The sequence below is a fragment of the Solea solea genome, chromosome 1 (genome assembly GCF_958295425.1).
Source record: "Solea solea chromosome 1, fSolSol10.1, whole genome shotgun sequence".
NCBI classification, from domain to species: Eukaryota; Metazoa; Chordata; class Actinopteri; order Pleuronectiformes; family Soleidae; genus Solea; species Solea solea.
Window position 1 is genome coordinate 27537830 of NC_081134.1, and position 15033 is coordinate 27552862.

Consider the following 15033-nt stretch of genomic DNA (forward strand, 5'->3'; position numbering starts at 1 on the left):
TAGAGAATTTAAGAAAAGTGTTTTTATTGTTGCAAGTGTAGCAAGTCAGCATAGGATGGTGGTTTGTAGGATGAATCTGGTGACAAGGAAGACGAAGAGGACAAAGGCAGAACAAAGGACAAAGTGGTGGAAGCTGAAAAGAGAGGACTGTTCTGTGGTTTTCAGAGAGGAGTTGAGAAAGAATCTGGGTGGTCAGGGAGAGCTCCCAGATGACTGGACAACTACAGCTAATGTAATCAGGGAGACAGGTAGGAGTGTACTTGGTGTGTCGTCTGGAAGGAAAGTAGATAAGGAGACTTGGTGGTGGAATGGGGAAGTGCAGGAGTATATAAAGAGAAAGAGGTTAGCAAAGAAAAAGTGGGACACTGAGGAGACTGAAGAGAGCAGACAGGAGTGCAGAGAGATGCAGCACAAGGTAAAGGTAGAGGTGGCAAAGGCCAAACAAAGGGCGTATGATGACTTGTATGCTAGGTTGGAAAGTAAGGAGGGAGAGAATGATTTATACAGGTTGGCAAAACAGAGAGATAGAGATGGGAAAGACGTCCAGCAGGTTCAGGTGATTAAGGATAGAGAGGGACATGTGTTGACAGGTGCCACAGAAGTAATGGGAAGATGGAAAGAGTACTTTGAAGAGCTAATGAATGAGGAAAATGAAAGAGGCCAAAGGGTACAAGAGGTAACTCCTGTGAACCATGAAGTAGCAGAGATTAGTAAAGCTGAAGTTAGGGGGGCATTGAAGAGGATAAAGAATGGAAAGGCAGTTGGTCCCGATGATATACCTGTGGAGGTATGGAAGTGTCTAGGAGAGGAGGAAGTAGAGTTTCTGGTTAGACTATTCAACAGGATCTTAGAGAGTGAGGGGATGCCTGAGGAATGGAGAAGAAGTGTGATGGTGCTCATTTTTAAGAATAAGGGAGATGTTCAGAATTGCAGTAACTATAGAGGATATATATATATATATATATATATAAAGTTGATGATCCATACAATGAAGTTATGGGAAAGAGTAGTGGAAACTAGAAGTCAGCAGAGAGCAGAAGTCAGCATTTGTGAGCAACAGTATGGTTTCATGCCTAGAAAGAGTACTACAGATGCAGTATTTGCTTTAAGAATGCTGGTAGAGAAATACAGAGAAGGTCAGAGGGAGCTGCATTGTGCCTTGGCTGATACTCATTTATCACACATTACCCCTGACACTTTTCTCCACCCATTCCAACCAGCTTGAACACGTTTCTTCACCTCTTTTCCACAATCTCCACTGCTCTGGACTATTGACCCTAAATACTTCAAATCCTCCACCTTCTTTATCTCCACTCCCTGTAACCTCATGGTTCCACTTGGGTTCCTCTCATTTACACACATATATTCTGTCTTGCTGCGACTAACCTTCATTCCTCACCTTTCTGGAGCATATCTCCACCTCTCGAGCTTTTCCTCCACCTGGTCTCTGCTCTCACCACAGATCACAATGTCATCTGCAAACATCATAGTCCATGGAGATTGCTGTCTAACCTCATCTGTCAGTCTGTTCATCACCACCGCAAACAAGAAGGGACTCAGAGCCGAACCCTGATGTAGTCCCACCTCCACCTTGAACTTCTCTGTCACACCTACAGCACACCTCGCCACTGTCTCACAGTTGGCATACATGTCCTGCACCAGTCTAACATACTTCTCTGCCACTCCAGACTTCCTCATACAGTACCATAGTTCCTCTCTCGGCACCCTGTCACAGGCTTTTTCCAGATCTACAAAGGCAAGGAAAGATATACAAGACAGTGGTGAGACCAGCGATGCTGTATGATCTAGAGACAGTGGCACTGAGGAAAAGACAGGAAGCAGAGCTGGAGGTAGCAGAGATGATGATGTTGAGGTTCTCTTTGGGAGTGACGAAGATGGATAGGATCAGGAATGAGTCAATCAGAGGAACAGCACATGTTAGATGTTTAGGAGATACGGTCAGAGAGCCCAGAATGAGATGGTTTGGTCATGTACAGAGGAGGGATAGTGAGTATATTGGTAGAAGGAGGCTGGGGTTGGAACTGCCAGGCAGGAGGTCTAGAGGAAGACCAAAGAGAAGGTTTATGGATGTAGTGAAAGAGGACATGAAGTTAGTTGGTGTGAGAAAGGGGGATACAGAGAATAGGGTTAGATGGAGGAGGTTGATTCCCTGTGGTGACCCCTGAAGGGAGCAGCCGAAAGGAAAAGAAGAAGAAAAGTGGTTTTATCAAAGAAAATCAACATTTTATTGATTATGTCCTTATTTTTTAAACAATTAAAACATAGTTTCTCTAATAATCAGCTTCTTAAGTGTGGATATTTTCTGCTTTGCTCCATGAAACAAAGAAATCATATTGTGTTTGTGGACAAAAACAAAGAACATCATTATTTCTAGGTTTGATTAATATTTCAATAAAAAACCACATGGAAACAACCCTCGACAGATGAGTCAATGATGAAAATAATAATAATTGGTTACAGCCCCAAAGAAATCAACCGACTCTTTTTGACAGTTTGTTAAATAAATATAATTGAATTCTTAGAATAAATACAAATAAAAAACAGAAAACAGACAAGTCTTTTTAACTGAGATGGAAAAGATCTTCATGACAAACATCAACAGCTGCATCTTCATTTCTGTTTTAATGAATCTCACACACACACACACACACCTGTGGGACTGTGTGTGTATTGACTTCATTGACTGTGTCTAAAGTCTCGTCTGACGATGTAAACAGACCTGGTGTAATTGGCAGAAATATGTAAATACGGAGAGAACGAGGCGACACTTTGATGTGAAGAGTGGGAATGAAAGGCTGCGACAGCTGCTCCCTCGGGGGAGGGGGGATTCATGTGTTCATCATGTGCTCATCATGTAGATCACGTTACATCTCTTTATATCACGTTAGATCACGTTACATCTCGTTACATCTCGTAAGATCACGTTATAAATCACGTTAGATCATGTTATAGATCACTTTAGATCTTGTGAGATCATGTTAGATTACGTTAGATTACGTTAAATCTCACAAGATCACGTCAGTTTACCTTAGATCACGTTATAGATCACGTTAGCTCACGTTAGCTCACCTTAGATCACGTTAGATCATGTTAGCTCACTTTAGATCACATTAGTTCACTTTAGATCACGTTATCTTACTTTAGCTCACGTTATAGTTCACTTTAGATCACGTTAGTTCACTTTAGATCACGTTAGTTCCCTTTAGATCACATTATAGATCACATTAGATCTCGTTAGATCCCGTTTTATTACGTTAGATCAAGGTGTTTTCCATGACTGTAGCTCTTCGCCAATGTGGGTGGAGTCATCACAGCACGTGGTGTGAAACTGCAGTGATGTGGTTTTATAGACTACACAAAGATTACAGTTGTGTCAGATTACAGTTGTGTCAGATTGCAGTCCTGTGAGATTACAGTCGTGTGAGATTGCAGTCGTGTCAGATTACAGTCGTGTCAGATTACAGTTGTGTCAGATTATATATGTATAGTGTTAAAGTGTGTAGTGTCACAGTTACTTTGTTTGTCTCTTGTTTCAGTATCACACTTCCTGTCCTGCTCTACAGTAATGACCCGGGAGGACATGCTAACTGAGTTAGCAGCTGGGGTGCACTAGCATTTGTTTCTCTGTCACTTAAAACAAAGTAGCTGCGGCGCTAATCGTTGCAGGAAGATGCAGCTATTTACAAGCACAGTGTGTGTGTGTGTGTGTGTGTGTGTGTGCTCGTCCTCCGTCTGTTCTAGAAAGCCCTTTCCTGAACCTACTGAGGCCACCAGAAATCTCTCTCGCACACACACACACACACACACACACACACACACTAAGATGAACTCATTCACTCCTTTTTAAAAAGATTCAAACATTTGTTACATGTTCACATTTCCTCTGATTAAACACTGAACTCATGACGTTTGCTACAAAGTTTGTCTAAATCTACCTTCCATGTCAGGCGTCCATCAAGTGTTAGACTGACATTTTGTGACATCTTTGGAGCTCAGTATTTATATTTTCGTACCTCTATATCTGTTTACCTCTATATTAGAGCTGAAACAATTAATCTATTAATCGATTACTAAATGAATCGACATCTATTTTTATTATCGATTAATAGGTTTGAAGCTTTTTTTTATGATTAAAACAAGATATCCAATTGTTTAAGCTTCTTAAATGTCAATATTTTTTTCATTTCTTTGCCTTGGATAACTAAGAAATCATTAAAGTTAATCATTTTGGTTTGTGGACAAAACAAGACATTTGAGAACATGATCATTTCCAGGTTTGACGAACACAGATCAACATTTTTTAAGGTTTTCTAATATTTTATGGACCAAACGATTAATCGAGAAAATAATCGTTAGTTGCAGCTCTACTCTATATCTTCGTAGCGCTATATCTTCGTAGCTCTTAGGACTCTCTTCACCCTTTAACTCTGCATCTTCAGCACCAGATTATAGAGTAGTATTGATCAGTGTTTGTATTGATAAGCAGTGTCGTTGTCGTCTTCATCTCAGGTCTTCTTCAGTGTTAACTCAGTCTTTTACCTCTTCACTTCTCTGGAGTCTTCAGTCACTCTCTTGTTAACAGTTTGCAGAGTGTGATGCAGCAGCAGCTAAGCAGTGAACGGTTTAATCATTAAATTACCTGAATGTAGCTTTTGATCTTCACTTTGTCTCGACAAGGTCTCTTTACTTTGATCTGAATCCATGTTTTATGACCAGTGAGGCCTGTAGGCTCTTCTCAGAAGGTCAGCTCCTCTGCTCAAGCTCTGCTCTCAATGTGATGTGAGGAACCATCACTAACATCAGTAAGAGGATGAAATATTCTGCTGCTAATGAGGAGGCAGTGTGTGCGTGTCTGTATCTGTCTTATCTACATCTATTTGTGTGCACGAATCTCTGAATCTGCTGTTATATCTCTGAATTTCCATCCTTATAGCTCTATATCTATATCCTTGTAGCTCTATATCCTTGTTGCTCTATATCTATGTCCTTGTAGCTCTATATCTATATCCTTGTAGCTCTTATATCTATATCCGTGTAGCTCTAATATCTATATCCTTGTAGCTCTACATCCTCAAAGCTCTATATTTATGCTCTATATCTATATCCTTGTAGCTCTTATATCTATATCCTTGTAGCTCTATATCTATATCCTTGTAGCTCTATATCTATATCCTTGTAGCTCTATATCTACATCCTTGTAGCTCTTATATCTATATTCTTGTAGCTCTTATATCTATATCCTAGTAGCTCTTATATCTATATCCTCGTAGCTCTCTATATATATTCTTGTAGCTCTCTATATATATCCTTGTAGCTCTTATATCTATATCCTTGTAGCTTTTATATCTATATCCTTGTAGCTTTTATATCTATATCCTTGTAGCTCTTATATCTATATTCCTGTAGCTCGTATATCTACATCCTTGTAGCTCTTATTTCTATATTCTTGTAGCTCTTATATCTATATTCTTGTAGCTCGTATATCTATATCCTTGTAGCTCTATATCTATATCCTTGTAGCTCTATATCTATATCCTTGTAGCTCTTATGTGTATATATATATATATATATATATCCTTGTAGCTCTATATCTATATTCTTGTAGCTCTATATCTATATCTTTGTAGCTCTTATATCTATATCCTTGTAGCTCTATATCTACTTTATAAACCAAAACATAGATGAGGGACAAGTTTTCATGAAAACATGGTTTGATATTTTGATCACGTGACAGACACGAGAGCCCCGCCTCCCTTGGCTTGACACTGGCTCTGCCCCACACGGGGATGTTCCACATATTGTGACCCAGATGTTGTCCTGCTGCAGATGTTGTCCTGCTGCTGCTTCAGCTGTTGTCCTGCTGCTGCTGCAGCTGTTGTCCTGCTGCTGCTGCAGATGTTGTCATGTCAGAAATGTGATGAGTCATTTCTTCACATCTCTCCGGCTGGTGTCAGTTTTCATCTCATGTCTCCACAGACAGATATAGTCTTTTTTTTAGCATGTGTAGATGAAACGTGTCAGAGTTGTTGTTGTTCAGTGAGTGCAGTCACTCCCTGAGAGACGACGTCAAGTGTTCATTTAAATCCAAACTGAGACTGTGTGTGTGCCTGTGCGTGCGCGCATGCGTGTGTGTGTGTGTCTGTGTCTGTGTGCAGCATATTTCAAATTTCGAAAATGTGCACTTTTTCCAACGTCTCTCTTGAGCTTATGTTTACTGCATCACAGCCAAATTCAAACTCCTACTCTCTCTCTCTCTCTCTCTCTCTATTTTTTTTTGTATTTAACGATGTCTGTAAAAACAAAACTAAATAAATAATAAAAGTTCGGGAGAAGAGTAAGTTCAAACTTGGTTGTTGTAATATTACTAACAATTATCTCAGGAACATGAACTTATGTTTGTAGCGTTTTTTATAAAAGGAAGCATTGTTACTAATGCATTGGAGCATTAGTAACAAGTTTGTCCTAACATCAGTAACAAGTCTGTCCTAACATCACTAACAAGTCTGTCCTAACATTAGCAACTCGTTTGTCCTAACATTAGTAACTAGTTTGTTCTAATGTCGTTTTTTAGTCAGGCCTCCTTCCTTCTTACGAATGATAGGTGAAGAGTTGATGGTGTAGAAAGAAACCTCGCTGACACACGACTCGTACCGAACAAAAGGGGATTTTATTTGGTTACAAGCCAGGCATCAGACCAAGCTCTGCAGCAGCTTGGGAGAATGTTCCTGCCCAATCTCTGAACAATTACGCCCACATAAGAGCAGGGCCATGCTTTTAAAAGTTCTGTGACGTCATCCTATACCTCACATTTGCCCATGTTAGGTATTCTATCTTAGTATAGAAGCCACCTAGTGATAGACAGAGAAGACCAAAATCCATTGTCCAGGTGTCTCGTCCCTGAAAAAGTTAGCTGAGTTAATGTGTTCATCCAAGTTAATAAACTACACTAACATTAGTAACAAGTCTGTCCTAACATTAGTAACTAGTTTTTCCTAACATTAGTAACTAGTTTGTCCTAACATCAGTAACGAGTTTGTCCTAACATTAGTAACTAGTTTGTCCTAACATTAGTAACAAATCGGTCCTAACATTAGTAACAGGTTTGTCCTAACATTAGTAACTAGTTTGTCCTAACATTAGTAACTAGTTTGTCTTAACATCAGTAACAAGTCTGTCCTAACATTAGTAACAGGTTTGTCCTAACATTAGTAACTAGTTTGTCTTAACATCAGTAACAAGTCTGTCCTAATATTCGTAACAAGTTTGTCCTAACATTAATAACTATTTTGTCTTAACATCAGTAACAAGTCTGTCCTAACATCAGTAACAAGTCTGTCCTAACATTAGTTACTAGTTTGTCTTAACATCAGTAACAAGTCTGTCCTAATATTCGTAACAAGTTTGTCCTAACATTAGTAACTAGTTTGTCATAACATTAGTAACAAGTTTGTCCTAACATCAGTATCTAGTTTGTCCTAACATTAGTAACTAGTTTGTCCTAACATTGATGTTGTTTCTTAGTAACAAGTCTGTCCAAACATTAGTAACTAGTTTGTCCTAACATTAGTAACAAGTATGTCCTAACATCAGTAACAAGTCTGTCCTAACATTAGTAACTAGTTTGTCCTAACATCAGTAACAAGTCTGTCCTAACATTAGTAAGAGGTTTGTCCTAACATCGGTAACAAGTTTGTCCTAACATTAGTAACTAGTTTGTCCTTACATTAGTAACAAGTCTGTCCTAACATTAGAAGTCTTTTATTTTGAAAAGTGTGATGTTGTGTCAGGGGCAGTAGGTGGCGTTATAGTTCAAAGATGACATGAGTTCTAGCTCTTTGTTAAACTTTGCTTGATGAAGTTTTTACAGGTTATTGTGTTGTTGTTTTCAGATAGAACGTTGCTTTAAAGCTGCACTCAGTTTTTTCTGGTGTACCACATTTGTCTGAGCTCAGTCTGACAGCTCGCTGCAGAAAAACTGAGCTGCTGCTGCTGCTGCTGCTCGCTCACTGCAGACCCGTGATTGATTCAGGTCGGGCCTCGCTGTCGCCTCCCGGGGGAAAAAGTGTAAAAGCGATCGATGCCACATTCCAGGCTCCGTGTTTTCATAAAGACGCTGCTCGTCTCTGCGTCTGTGTGAGATGAGATGTATCTGTGTGTGCACGTGTGTGTGTGTGTGTGTGTGTGTGTGCTTTTGACAACACATCACACAGAAGTTGTTGATCCACTGCTGCCTCCATCACTAAGTTCAAATGTCTGATTTTGTTAAAGAGGCCATAGCCCGGAAGTGCCAATTAACGCTGAGTTTGGGTGTGTATCTGCGTCATTACCTCGTTTATGAAGCCCTAAAAGTCCATAACAATCAGTTCAGCCACTGCTGAGAGCGCAGGGTTTGATTGTTTTCCTGAGCTCTACAAAGCAGCAAGGCACTTCTGTTGACTAATTACGCCACTGGTGAATCTCACCACTCCTGTAAACAGCAGCGCCTCCTAGTCTGGGCACGAGAGTCCGGGCACATCCAGTGACATACTTTCAACCTTAGAAGAAGAAGAACTACTCTAGTTGTAGCTGCTGAGTGTATCGGTTGAGAACATGTAGAAAAAAAAGGTTCAGCGAGTGTTTGCTCTGTTCTGGGTTGTGATAAACAATAGCAGACGCTCCACAAGCTCCCCGCCAATGAGCAAAGAAAATCTCAGTGGATATCTTTCATATTTGATGGGAATATCCCTGCTACATTTCCCAGATGCCTCCATGTATGCTGCAACCACTTCACGGAGGATTGTTGTTACACAAAATTTGGGCAATATAAAGCAGAACACAGCACCAAACTTCACCTAAAGGAAGGAGCAGTGCCAACAATACGTATATTACATTACATTACATTACATGTCATTTAGCAGACGCTTTTATCCAAAGCGACTTACAATAAGTGCATTTAAACATTTGGGTACAAATAAGAGCTAGAAGTAAGTAAGAGCTTCAAGTAAATCAAACTATGAAGTGCTAGTCATAAGTGCGATATATATATATATATATATATATATATATATATATTTTTTTTTTTTTTTTTTTTTCGTCGTCGTTATCGTCTTAGTCGAGGTAGAGTCGGAAGAAATGTGTTTTTAGTCTGCGGCGGAAGATGTGGAGGCTTTCCGCTGTCCGGATGTCAATGGGGAGCTCGTTCCACCATTTGGGAGCAAGGACAGTGAACAGTACTGTCAGTACAGTACTGTATATTACAATGTTTACAAACCGTAAAACTGTCTTTGTGTGCTTGTCCTGTCGTTTAGTATTAGCCATAGCTGGCTACAGGCTAAGCTAAACGCTCATTTGCATGTATGTGTGTTTATCATCTCGGTAACCACAACGTTATCTAAGCTACAGGCGTCCTGCAGTAGTCTTTCACTTGTCACAGTATCTTCTGACTCTGGGTTAGACTCCAGATCAAATGTGTAAGAGATTACGATGAGGGGTCGTGACGACGACATTACTCAATGTTTGGATCATTGCTAGCGGTGCATCCACCTTTCCAGAGGGGGAGCTGCAGGTCTGAGAGCTGACGTGCCAATTACGTCACTTCCAGGTAACTGACCAATCACAAGACAGTCTGTGTTCTGTGCGTGTGGTTTTGGTCTGAAACAGCGCGGCTGACAAGAGCGTCAGTGATTAGACATTTACATCGGCTCGTTTGCAGCGACTAGGAGGTTTTTGACCATAAAAACGACTTCACTTCAAGTACACCTCCATATCTCACATATAAGTGAGCCATGCTAGGGCCTCTTTAATTAGGCTTTAAAAATCCTTTGTTCAGATTTACCACAGTGACACAAAGTGACCACATGACGCAGCAGAGGACCAGCAGCACCTGTGCCCCCATGAGCTAGAATCACTGATTTTATTTTTGGGGTTTGGTGTGGGAGAGTGAGTGCTTTACAAACTTCAGTTTCCTTTGTGAAAAGTCTGTCTAACAGATAATGAATCTTCTCTGGTGCTAAAAATTATTATTATTATTATCTATATATAAATGGTATGTATCCATGGTAACGGCACAGACAGGAAGCACGAGTTGCACATAAAACCCAAGCTTTTTATGAGCAAAATATAAATTTGAGTTCAGCCACTGACTCCATATTAAACAAAGCAGATGTGAACGTCTGTGTGGACTTGGTATTGGTCCAGCCTTCTCACCTCACAGTGGACTGTACCAAGTGACTGACACTTTTAAAAACAGTGATTAACTAGTCTGTGTGTGTGTGTATGTGTGTGTGTGTGTGTGTGTGTTTGAGAGTCTGTGTGTGTGTGTGTGTGTGTGCGTGCGTGCGTGCGTGCATGCGTGTGTGTGTGTGTTTGAGAGTGTGTGTGTGTCTCTCTGTCTGTGTGTGTGTGTGTGTGTGTGTTTGAGTGTGAGTCAGTGTGTGTGTGTGTGTGTGTGTGTGTGTGTGTGTTTGAGACTGGGTGTGTTTGAGAGTCTGTGTTTGTGTGTGTGTGTGTCTCTGTCTGTGTGTGTTTTAGACTGTGTGTGTGTGTGTGTGCGCGTGTGTGTGTGAGTCTATGTGTGTCTCTATGTCTGTGTGTGTTTGAGAGTCTGTGTGAGTCTGTGTGTTTGTGTCTCTCTCTCTGTCTGTGTGTGTGTTTGTGAGTCTGTGTGTGTGTGTGTGTGTGTGTGTATGTTTGAGAGTCTGTGTGTGTGTGACTCTGTGTGTGTGTCTTTGTGCGTGTGTGAGTCTGTGTGTGTGTGTGCATGTCTGTGTGTGTGAGAGAGAGAGAGAGAGAGGGAGACACAAATTGGCTGAGTGTCAGAGCTGCAGCCTCGACACTTTTTCTCCTCCGACCATAAAATCTCTGTTATTCTTCGTCATGTCAGACTCTCCTCCTCTTGTTCCTCCTCTCCTTGTCTCCTCTCCTCATCTCCTCTCTCTCTCACCTCTCGCTGTGTGTAAAGTAAAACAGAGAGGATTTAAATGTCTTGTTTTATTACACTTTTACAGGCCGCCTGTGCAGCTTTGATCTAACGCTGCTTGTCAAAAAAACTGCATGAACAAGTGCAACGAGCACAGCAGTGACTTTATGAGAGGAGGAAAAGTACACTTTAACATTTCACTGTAACAGTGCTTCACTGAACGCACGGGAATATGTGTCAAAATCAGGATTTCATCATGCATTCACTGTTTATTCCCTTTATATCGTTTCCATAACCTGCGATGAGGACAGAGGAGAGGAGAGGAGAGGAGAAGATGGATGTGAAGTGAAGCTGTTCCAGGACACACTGTTCTAAATAATCACCACACCATCAGACAGTTTGACTACAGCACACGTAAATCCTGCAGCAGCACACACACACACAGAAAAATGGTAATAACACCTGAATGTTGATTTATTTACCTCCACTCACTCTCCCACACCAAACCCCCTGGAGAAAATCAGTGATTTTAGCTGCAGGGACACAGGAGCTGCTGGTCCTCTGCTGCCTCGTGTGGTCACTTTGTGTCACTGATGTTAATCTAAACAAAGGATTTTAAATGCCAAATTGACAAAATCAGACATTTGAACTTAGTGATGGAGGCAGCAGTAGATCAACAACTCCTGTGTGTGTGTGATGTTAAAATAACGGATTTTCTCTGTGGACTTTGGTGTGGTAGAGTGAGTGGTTTACAAACTTCAGTTTCCTGTTGGGAGAGTCTCTGCTGGCAGCCATTTTGTTTTCACTGATGAAGACGATGAAGTGTATTCACACACACACACACACACACACACACACACACACACGCACAGACGTGGTTGTGTAACAGTTGGCCGCTGAGTTGCGTCATGAACAGGAAGAAGCAGCATGAGCCACAGGAAGTGGTCACTGGTGCCAGAGCGGGGACTCCCTCTGATGGGAGGGGGCGAGACACACACACACACACAAGCAAACACACAAACACAAACAAACACTGTTATAAATATAAAGAGTTTATCCTCACAAGACTCTTGATGAGATCAAAGATGGTGTAAATAAATTATTCTCAAAAGAAATAAAACCAAAGAGAGAATTTTTAAACTCTGATCATGAAAAATAATCCACTTAAAATGCACATTTTAATCTTAATCTGAGTCCAAATAAAGGATTTATTTGACATTTTGTGACATTGCTCCGCCCACTCATCAGCCACATGTACCATTATAAGGTACACGTCCTTTGACTGTGACCCTGAACCTGTCTGACCTCTGACATTTTTTTATTCTTTTTTTCTTGAAATGATTAAATGCTGCCGTGTGATAGGCTGATCAGATTTGTCCATGGTGTACCTAATAAAGTGGTCAGTGAATGTGTGGGTGTCGGTGGGTGTGTCTCTGTGTATGTGTGTGTGTGTGTGTGTGTGTCTCTTTCTCTGCAGTCTGTGATTTATAACCTTGTTCTATCACAGTCAGGATTTACAGCTGTGTCTGTGCAACTGTGTGTCTCGGTGTATGTGTGTGTGAGACTGTGAATGACTGTGTGTGTGTGCGTGTGTGTGTGTGTGAGACTGTGAATGACTGTGTGTGTGTGTGTGTGTGTGTGTGTGTGTGACTGTGTCTGTGTGTGTGAGACTGTATGACTGTGTGTCTGTGTCACTGTGTGTGTCTCTGCGTGTGTGTGTGTCTGTGTGTGTCTCTGCCTGTGTCTGTCTGTGTGTCACTGTGTGTGTGACTGTCACTGCGTGTGTGTCTGTGTGTGTCACTGTGTGTGAGTGAGACTGTCACTGTGTGTGTGTCTGTGTGTGTTACGGCGAACCCTGTGTTCACCGTTCTTGTTCCATTTGAGGCACAGCTCTTAGCCCAAACCTAAATTAGGTTAATAATAATAAATCATAATTTCCACCATACTCAAATATAGTTATTCTAAACAAAAACCTCAAAATAGCTCCAACAGTGTGTGTTTGTGTGTGTGTATGTGTGTCCAAAGGTCCAGTGTGTAAGAATTAGTGACCTCTAATGGTGAGTGTGTCATTGAACTACGGTGGCCTTCACAGACCAAAATGGACGTCTTTCTTCTTTGTTTGTGTCGTAAACTTCCACAATGACACGACTTCAATTATTCTGTCCTATGACATAAAAACCTTTGTTTTAATTTAGAAAAAATAACTTCTCAGAACAATACATTATTTTTATTTAAAAAAGAAGTTGTCACTCGCACGTCAAAAAATTACGAGCGAGGCCTAAAGTGAGGCCCTGACACAAAGAACACGAACAAGTTTATTTCAAACCAAACAATTCTTATTCTGCAAGGAATCATGGGAAACAGGAATAATGTGGAGAAATGCAAATGTGAGGACACAGGCTGCTCTTTGACCTTGGCGAGATCCCATGACCTCGCTGCTGTTTGGCAGTGAGAGGACAGAGTTTGTGGCAGAGTGAATCATGTTTCACTGCAGACGCTGCATCAGCTGATTTATTTTGCCAAAGACAGAGAAAAACAAACGTGAACCTGCTCCGTCCTCATCAAACTCAAACAGCAGCACATTCTCCACTGTCCACTTTACATTTAGTTCAATGTGATCAATTGATGTGGATTTAAGTTGAGCAGCAAAAGTAAAAGTTTAAATATCTGAGAAATAAATGTCATTTCTTCTCCTTCAGACGTTGCTGTATTCAATTCTGAGCGACACAAACTCTGTTTTAAAAAAGATTGATTGATAGAACGATAATAAAAGCGTCCACAGCGGCGGTAGATCTCCGTTTGTTTATGTTGGCAAACGGGAGTAGCTTCGGAAGCTAAGCTACATGAATGTGACCATGCCATTATGTTGTTTTGGTCTGTATGCAAAATAAATGCATTATTATCAATTGGCTACTCAAAGAAGAAATTAGCCGACTACCGCAGCGTATGACATGCTTCGGGTCTCTGCTGTCTCTAAGATCTTTAATGTGTTAGCAGGTGATAAATGTGAGAGAGTAAAATAAGTCTTGCACTTGAATAAACCTTCTTATCCTCTACCGTAGACCTTCTATAGTGAAGTTATAACAGTTTGTGTTTTTTGGCAGAACATCAGAAATTGACAAAGCTTTGTCGCCCCCGAGTGCCTGCACCGTGTGACTCAAAGTGACGCTTTGGGTAAATTTTAATCCCGATGTCGTCCAGAGTGATGTGACCAAATATGAAGTTGATCACAGGAAAGATGTGATGCATTTTGGGGGAAAATAATCATGAACCAGAATAATAATAATAATAATCAGTTCACAGACTAATAATGTGTTCATCAGTCACAAAGTAAAATCCTGCTCTGTGACCTGGTGTCTTTGTGTCTGCGGTGGATGAAATTGTGTTGAGCTTCACGTGTCCCTCGTGTGTGTGGAGGCGTCCATATGTCCATATGTCCATGTGTACACGCGTGGTGGCATTTGGTGTCATGGGAACAGACATATGGTGACAATCACACGCCAGAAAATTCACTCCCACAGAAACACAGCGGAGCCAAGATGGCGGCTGATGCGGGAAAACTCACATCTATTTATTTATAATTTCTTTACTTTGCAGTAAAATCACGACATGAAAATGTCACCAGACATCTGGTGACGTCTGGTGAGATGCGAGATGCTTGAAAATGGTCTGTGGTTTGTCTGTAATTAACTGGCATTGGTTTGAAAATAAAATAATTCTGACAAAATTTTAGTCTCAGAATACTGAGGAAAAACTCAATTCTAAATTTAACCTTGAATTAAACATTTTTTTCTCCTCAGAATTCTGTCTTTTCTCCACAATTTTTCTCCTCCAATTCAGATTTTTTTCCTCCAAATTCTGAATTTCTTTTTCTTCTGACTTTAATCTCAGGCTTTTTTTTTTATTTACTTAATTTAGTTTCCATAATGTTGTCATGTGACCCTGATCCTCTGCCATAGTTAATTGTCAGTTGTTTTTCAGAATAAAAGCTCTGATTCTGTTTTAGTGAAGTTAATAATAGTTAGTAATAGTTGTTGCTGCTGCTGTTTGTCTCCTGATGTTTCCTGAAGGTCATGTGACTCCACAGAGCCGCAGTGACCTTTACAAACGTCTGC

The 15033-nt window shown here is 40.7% G+C and overlaps 1 protein-coding gene across 4 annotated transcripts in view; it reads left to right on the top strand.

Annotated features, from left to right (window-relative positions):
* The window catches only part of fars2 (phenylalanyl-tRNA synthetase 2, mitochondrial), a 53389-nt gene that overhangs the window by 3472 nt on the left and 34884 nt on the right, over positions 1-15033 (top strand). The window contains exon 1 of one of the 4 annotated variants that reach the window (XM_058629043.1): positions 11310-11332. The exons of the other annotated variants lie outside the window; for them this stretch is intronic. The gene's annotated coding sequence lies outside the window, so the exon portion shown is untranslated. Of the gene's footprint in view, positions 1-11309; positions 11333-15033 lie in introns of those variants that run through there. 4 annotated transcript variants of the gene reach the window in all.